At 42.3% G+C, this 7,912-nt stretch overlaps 2 long non-coding RNA genes across 2 annotated transcripts in view; one reads left to right on the forward strand and one right to left on the reverse strand.

The window, feature by feature from the left end:
* Positions 1-735: 735 nt before the first annotated feature.
* LOC111814763 overlaps positions 736-7,912 on the forward strand; it is a 13,821-nt gene continuing 6,644 nt past the window's right edge. The window contains exons 1-2 of the long non-coding RNA XR_002819662.1: positions 736-827; positions 939-942. This is a non-coding gene — a long non-coding RNA (uncharacterized LOC111814763). The remainder of the gene's footprint in view (positions 828-938; positions 943-7,912) is intronic.
* Positions 2,077-7,912, reverse strand: part of LOC111814762 — a 21,460-nt gene continuing 15,624 nt past the window's right edge. The window contains exon 3 of the long non-coding RNA XR_002819661.1: positions 2,077-2,231. This is a non-coding gene — a long non-coding RNA (uncharacterized LOC111814762). The remainder of the gene's footprint in view (positions 2,232-7,912) is intronic.

Below are 7,912 nucleotides of genomic sequence, written 5' to 3' on the forward strand. Positions count from 1 at the left end.
GTTGTTATTTATTGGGAATAAGTTCCCAGCCTTAGTTTTGTAACATCATTATTTTAATAGATTATAAGCGAGAGCTTACATTTTGTATTATCTTACTGATTATGCAAGATTCAATGGTGATCAAAACCAATAGAATGACCAAAAGGCCAGCCAAAGCTGACATTAGAGTGGTGAACCATGGGGAAAAATTAAACCATCCTCGAAACCAGTTTTGTTGTGATTGTCCAAGATTTTCTCTATCAGCCTCTGTTTTAAGTCAGACATACTTTGTCTAATAACCCCTGAGTGGTTGGTATATAAGTAACATTTTTCTCCTAATGCTAAGCATATGCCTCCTTCTTTTAAGAAGAGATTTAGACCTCTCCTATGTTGTAAAACCATCTCGGCTAAGGAGCTTAGTGATTCTTCTAGTTGGGTGACTGAATTTTGAAGCAGTGTTAAGTATTTATCTGCTCTGATAACCATCTAAAATTTGAGTCTCCTAATATTAACCCCATTGTCCCTATGGCAGTAGACCTGGCCACTCCAATTCCCAGGAGGAGTGGAACCAGGACAGGAGCAGCTCTAGTATAGCGGGACAACATACCAGTAGTTGGTCCTAAATGTCTAAATCCTTCTTCTCCTGAATACGAATAGGCCTAGGGTAATATTTGTTCTAGGATACAGAGTTCAGGTACACGGGTGTAGTATTGGAGTGAGATACAATGGGTAATGCCTGAAGAGCATGCAAACCAAGCTCCATCTGGAGCTGTAAGGTGTTGATTTTGTGGATAGGTGATGTTCTGGATATATGTCGTGTGGTTAGTATGACAAGAGTCAGCATAAATGTAGCCTGAGAGTTTATAATTGACTGACAGAAAACAAGATCCAGAAATGGGTAGAACAACCCGTAAAGTGAGTAAAGGTCTTTGTTCCCACCATCAACTAGGCTCATCCAGAGAAGTGTTTTGGACCTCAGAGAGGGGAAAGGTGACAGGAGTCCCTGTATAAAAAGTAGGATGAGGGGAGAGGCAAAGCCAGCAATTGACAGTTAGATTAGGGTTAATTTGGTTCAAGTATTGAAAGTTAATATCAAGGGGAGCAAAAGGGCTCATTGGGGTATATGTCTAAGGGTATTGGAGAAGCTGTTTGTGATGCTGAAGCGGGTTGAGAGCTTAAGGGTGGAGATGTCCTGAGGGGTAGTGCTGGAGATTGTGGTGGTGCTAAGGGCTCAATGGGATGAGCCGGTGCAGGTCAGCTCCCAGGGATGAAGTGAATCATAAAAGAATTTCCATGGTCTTGTCCTGACACATATAATCTTATCCCATAGTGTTTTCCCTTACACTATTCAACAGGGTCATGTTTAAAAGTGAATGTCATAAGGTTACATTGATTTAAGGAGCATGTTTTTTGGGGTTTTCTAATTATTTTTATCCAACCATCTGCATTAGAACCATGCCAGGGACTAATAGTTTCACAACTCCACACATAGCAAAAATACTCAGTCTCACTCTACGTACCACAGTCTGTACGAGATTTTTGTTCCTGAGGACAAATATACCATCCAATGTTTTGTAAAGATTTTTGTCTTAGTAGGTTTTTACAATTAAGAACGGATGTATCTGGGTGTAGGATGGGGACCCCATCTGGACCAAGGATACTGTCTTGGAGGGGAACAGTATGGGAACTTAAAAGGGTACATAGATCTATAAAGTTGCATGCACAGTTTCATTTTTAGCAAGCACCTTACCAGTCGTATAATCAGTGATTTGCCAAGTTCCATAAACAGGGGCATGGGGTTGAGATATAGCTTCATTGGGGCATAACAAGCAAGTAGAAAGTAATACTAGCACGAAGATTAAGTACATTTTTTTTCAATTTAACCTTCAAGGGATTGTCTCCCTTAATAATTGTCCACTTACCTTTAGCTGGATGGTCAGTGGATTCGTCTGGGGGTGATATCTTGAAGTTGGTATGATGAATCCAGGTGGACTTCCCAGTGACTTTGATTGCTGTGGGGGTGCTGAGTATCACAGTGTATGGCCCTTCCCACCTTGTCTCTAGTCCTTTTGAATCCAAACGTTAGAGTATCACTTGGCTTCCTGGTTCCACAGCTTGTTGGCAGAGTCCGGAAGCCGGAGGGTCAGGAGCAGGGTGTTGTTGTATAAAAGTCCGGTGGATGGAGGCAAGTTCTGGCTGGAGGGCCTGGAGGGACTTAATGAGATCTTGATTAGTAATCTCAGCAATCTTTTCTTCTGTCAAGTGAGGCAAAAGTGGAGGAGGCCTCCAAACATTGCCTCGAAAGTGGAAATTTCAGAGACATAGGGAGTACATCTGACCCTTAGAAGGGCAAAAAGAAGGAGACTCACCCAGTTCTCGCCAGTCTCCAAAGAGAGTTTAGCTAATATGGACTTTAGAGTCTGATTCATTCTTTCTACGTGGCCTGAGCTCTGGGGCCTATAGGCACAGTGAAGCTTCCAATCAATGTGGAGAGCTTGGGCAAGTTTTTGAGTAACTTGGGCTATGAAAGCCAGACCATTGTCGGATCCCATAGATAAGGGTAGGCCAAATCTAGGAATAATTTCTTGGATCAATGTTCTAACTACAATAAGAGCTGATTCTGAGCAGGTAGGGAAGGCTTCTATGCATGCAGTGCAAGTATCCACCATTACAAGCAAGTACGTGTATCCACTTTGTCCTGGCTTGTTTAATTCTGTAAAGTCAATTTCCCAATGTTCCCCCGGGGTGGTTCCCAGATAACGGAGGGTACTCACCTGCTTGTTGTGTTTTGGGTTTACCTTGAGGCATTGTTCACAGCGTAGGCTAGACAGATGTGCCAGTTTGGTCAAATTTGGGATGAAAAATCGATTACGGAATAGGCTCACTAGCTTTGAGACCACAAGATGGGTAGCCTGATGGGCTTTTTGGATCAGTTCTCTGCCCAAAGCCTCTGGTATGAGGATTCTTTCATCAGGTAACTGATACCACTTGTCTGAGTCTCTCGGTTTAGCATTTCACTGGGCTGCCAGGTGAAGATCACTTGAAGTGTACACAGGGCCAGAGATGGTGGGAGGCATGAGGAGTAAGGTTTTCTTTTCTTCTATTACCCACTGATTTTAAGGCAGGCTCTTGGGCTGTCTGGTCTGCGAGACAATTTCCTCTAGTTATCAGGTCTGAGCCTGTGGTATGTGCCTTGCAATGCATAACAGATACCTTTAGTGGAAACCGAATGGTAGCCAGTGGGTCTAGAATTTGGGCGGAATTTTTAATCTTTTGTCTATTAGAAGTCAGTAGACCGCTTTCTTGATAAATCATCCCATGTACATGAAGAGTGGCAAATGCATATCTACTGTCCGTGTAGATATTGATCTTTTTGTCTTAACGTAGACAAAATGCCTGGGTTAGGGCTATTAATTCAGCCTTTTGTGCAGAAGTACCAGAGTTCAATTGGTGAGACCATAACTCTTGATCTTGGGTGACCACAGAAGCCCCTGCCACCCGCTTACCTTCATGAATGTAACTACTTCCATCTGTGAAGAGGACCAGGTCAGCGTCAGGCAAGGGGATGTCAGTCAGATCTTCTCGAAGCCCCATGATTTTTTCAATGGTGGAGAGGCAGTCGTGGAGTGGTAGGGTGGGATAATTATCTGGCAGAAGAGTTGCCAGATTTAGAGTGGAAGCTTCTTTAAATTGGACTGAGGCAGGGTCCAACAGAAGCTCTTGGTAGTGGATGATACGAGCATTGGTCATCCATTTATCAGGAGGTGTTTTTATTAAGGTCTCTAATGCATGAGGCGAGACCACCCTAATGAGCTGTCCAAAAGTTAACTTTTTTCCATCCTGTACTAGTAGGGCCATAGCAGCAATCATTCGAAGGCATGCAGGCCATCCAGAATTCACAGGGTTTAGTCTCTTGGACAAATAGGTGATGGGCCGATCCCAAGGACCTAATTTCTGGGTGAGGATGCCTTTTGCAATGCCCCTCTTTTCATCTACAAACAGAGTAAATGGTTTCTGTAAGTCCAGCAATGCCAAGGCAGTGGCCTCAGTTAGAGCATTTTATGGTTAGTAAAAGCAGTATCTTGTTTGGTCCCCACTCAAGGAGGTCTTGGGTAGTTCCAGTCAAAGTCTCATATAAGGGTTGTGCTAGTTCTCTAAAATGAATGATCCAAAGGCGGCAATATCCCACAGCCTCCCAAAATTCTCACACCTGCCGCTTGTTGGCATGGGTGGGAATCTGCAGAATAGCATGAACCCGAGATGGTGAGAGGGTGTGTTTTCCCTTGTGAATCTGATAACCTAAGTAAGTAACCTGTTTACGGCACAGTTGGGCCTTTTTGGCTGAAACCTGGTACCCAAGATCTGAGAGAGTTTCTAATAAGGCTTGGGTGCCCAAGACACAGGACTCACATTTCTCCGTAGCCAACAGAAGGTCATCAACATATTGGAGCAACGTCAGTCCTGGAGGATCCTCCCAAAAGGGGAGGAGGTCTTGGGAAGCCTCACCAAAGAGAGTGGGGCATTTTTCAAACCCTGGGAAGTCGAGTCCAAGTCAGTTTTTCTGAGACTCCTGAAAAGGGGTCTGTCCATTCAAAGGCAAATAAGGGTTGACTCACTGGGGCGATCGGTAAGCTGAAGAAGGCATCTTTTAAGTCCAATACTGTGTACCAGATGTGATGTGGTGGCAGAAGGATTAGGAGGGTGTAGGAGTTGGGCACCGTGGGATATAAGGTGACCACCCTTTTATTTCCCTCTCATAAATCCTGGACCAGTCCGTAATCCTGGGTGCCTGGTTTTTGTCCTGGAAGCAAGGGGGCATTCCAAGGAGAAATACATGATTTTAAAATGTCCTGTTGTTTGAATCGCAAGATGTGGGTGGCGATTCCCTTGCGCGCTGCCAGGCTAATTGTGTATTGTTTCAAGTTAATCGGAGTGGCATCTGGAATTAACTCTATCACCAAGGGAGCTTGATTTTTGGCCAACCCAGGGGTGTTATGTTCTGCCTGTAAGGGTCGAGTTGCTGTGAAGGAAGGCCCCAAGAGTCGATCTCTCATGTAAATCACAAAGGGCAAGCTTTATTGTCTACGTGCATGCAGGGCGGCCTGAACACGCAGGAACAGAGCGCACCGAGCTGACCGTGGGCTGTGTTTTTAAGTCCAGAGACAAAGGGAGGAGGGATTTAGCAAGCGGGGTTACAGAAGTGAATGGCATTGGTTAGTTTGGGTTGGTTCTTAAAATAATTGGTGGGTTTGAGAATATATGACCTTTCGAGGGGCAGGCTACAGGGCAACTAAATAGTTAACACAGTGGTTTCAGGTGCATTCCGAGAACTGGTGGGTTTATCTATGTAAGGTGTCCTATTTCACAAGGATGCCCCCAGGTTGGAGATTAAATGTTTACCTAAGCCAGGCCTGAGGCTTTATGACTCCACCTGGGTTCCAAGATAAGGGTTACTTAAGCCTTTTGGTCAAGGACTAGTGGGAGGTCCCTTGTGACCAGAGTTTGCACTTTAAAAATTCTTTGGGCCTTACATTCCCCCCCTTTTCGTGTTGAGAATCTCTAACCTTAGAGATCAGAATTGTTAATAGCTAAGGCCTCATATTGTTGCCGAATGATCATCAGTTTAACATTACCAATTTGATTGTGGATGAAATCTATGATTCTATTAATTATACAGGGCCCAATAGTCACTGCGAGGAGCAGAAGTATCAGTGGTCCTGTCAAGGCATTTAATAAGGTAGTCAACCATGGGGAACGGTTAAACCAAGATTGAAAAATACCTTGTTGAGTTTAGCATTCTTTCTGTCTTTGTCCTAGTCCTTTTTTAAGCTCAGCCATTGATTTTTTTATTACTCCAGTATGGTCGGCATAAAAGCAACTTTTTTTTAGGGCTGCGCATAAGCCTCCTTCTTTTAGTAGTAGTAGGTTTAATCCTCTACGATTTTGTAAAACCATTTTTGCTAGTGAACCGAGGGATTTTTTTTAACTTAGACACTGAGTCTTGTAAATTGGACAAGTCCTTGTCAGCTTGTTCACTAAGCCATCTAAAGTTTTGGTCTCCAACCACTAAACCTGAAATACCTAGACCCATGGATCCAGCAACTCTGAAACCAAGCAACATGGGCACAAACACAGGATTAGCTCTAGAGAATCGACCCCTGTTTTTAAATGTCTGAGTCCCTCTTCTAAGGAGTACCAGTATATAGAGCAGGACTGGGGGAAAGTCAGAACCAAAGAAACAAACACATAATAATATCAACAGGATACAGTAACCATTTAGCAGGTCTGGAATACAATAACCTTTTGAAGTTTGTAATTATAAAAAAAACACTAGTCAGATCATTTTGTAGGTCTATTAACAGAGATCTCTTAAATGTGAGGTTTATTCTCTTTATCTTTCATGGCCACTGGGTATTGTCTCAAACTGGCCTATTCTTGTGTTTTACCAACTTTACCATTACTGGGGGCACATGAATTGTCAGACCTAGGGAAAGTACTGAGTACTCTCCAGTTTGTAAGTGGAGTTATTGGCTGGGTATCTACTGATGAATCTGTACAAGCGTCTATTAAAAGTTTAACAGGCTTTTCTTTCTTTTTAATATATATATAGGCATTTAACATGGGTTCCCTTAGACTGAGAGGGAAGACACATGACCACCTCAATCTGAAACTTCCTCTGACTCCATCATAAACACTTTCTTTTTCCTTCTCTAGTAGCTGTGGACATTTTTTGTTTGAAATGTCCCTTCTTGCTGTCTGGGTCCAGGGAAGTGTAACTTTTTTCTTTTTCCTGACTGGCCTTCTTTTCTGTAGGCTACTAGTATCAACACTCTCATTTTTCATCCATAATTCCATTCTGTATCCTTTCTACTATGAAACACCTCAACTCAGACAAATTTATTCCTGCAAAACCTAACTTCTGCAACTTGTGTCAGATATCTGGGGTCCACTGTATAAGGTACAACTTTTTGGTTCCTGTAGGTTGTCTTGTCCAAGGAACACGAATATAGCTTTCCTCATAATGAGGCAGGAAACCCAGAGGAGGCTCAGATCACCTGGGCTCTATCAGGTGGACAATTAGATTAGGCTTTAATACATGTTTCTATAGACAAAATGTGGTGGATCCCAGCAAAAGGAATCGTAATCTAGCATATTCGTTAACAGATTTTTCCCTCATGATTACTTGGGCTTTAGTATCTTTTAGGACAGAACAAATTTTCTGAGCAATTAGAACATATATAATCAAAGCATGAACATTCGAGCTAACAGGTACATTTATAAACCTTTTTGAGACCTAGCAATCATAACTTACTAGCTCTTAGACCCCTTTATTTATGGAGTCTGACAGTTTGTTATAAATCTCTCTAGCTATACTTATAATTATCTCTAAATTTTAAGAACATATAGAAAACCAGATTAATACCTTATTTTTACTGTCAATTCTTTTAAGTAATTTAAGTACAGTTTAGCATATTTGCCTAGTTATACTTGTGTTTACTAATAGCATGAAATACCTGAGTTACATCAGAAATCAATCAGGCTAACTAAATATACTTATCATGAAATACACAGTATTTAGTCAGATTAAACCAATATCCCATTTAGTTTTGGATGTGGCCACTATTGTAATCAAGGGGCACTATAGAAGGATTTATCTTTTTAACACTGGCTCTGAGTTTTATGTTCTAAAGACAAGGCCTGGCTCTACCTATAGGCCCAAAGCTGTTTTGACACTGTGTAGCAAGTGTCTCTAGAACTTTTCACATGGACAGGATTTTATCTGTACATGAACAATATATCTCAATTACAGCTTAAAACAAGATGACGATGACTGGAATGAAGCTCAGGGTTGGAGAAGACAAAGAAACCTATGCCAATATCCAGGATTGGGCTGGGATATTCCCTGCAGTCGTGATTACTCAGGGCTCCTCCA

This window comes from Octodon degus, unplaced genomic scaffold, assembly GCF_000260255.1.
Source record: "Octodon degus isolate 3935 unplaced genomic scaffold, OctDeg1.0 scaffold00491, whole genome shotgun sequence".
NCBI lineage: Eukaryota > Metazoa > Chordata > Mammalia > Rodentia > Octodontidae > Octodon > Octodon degus.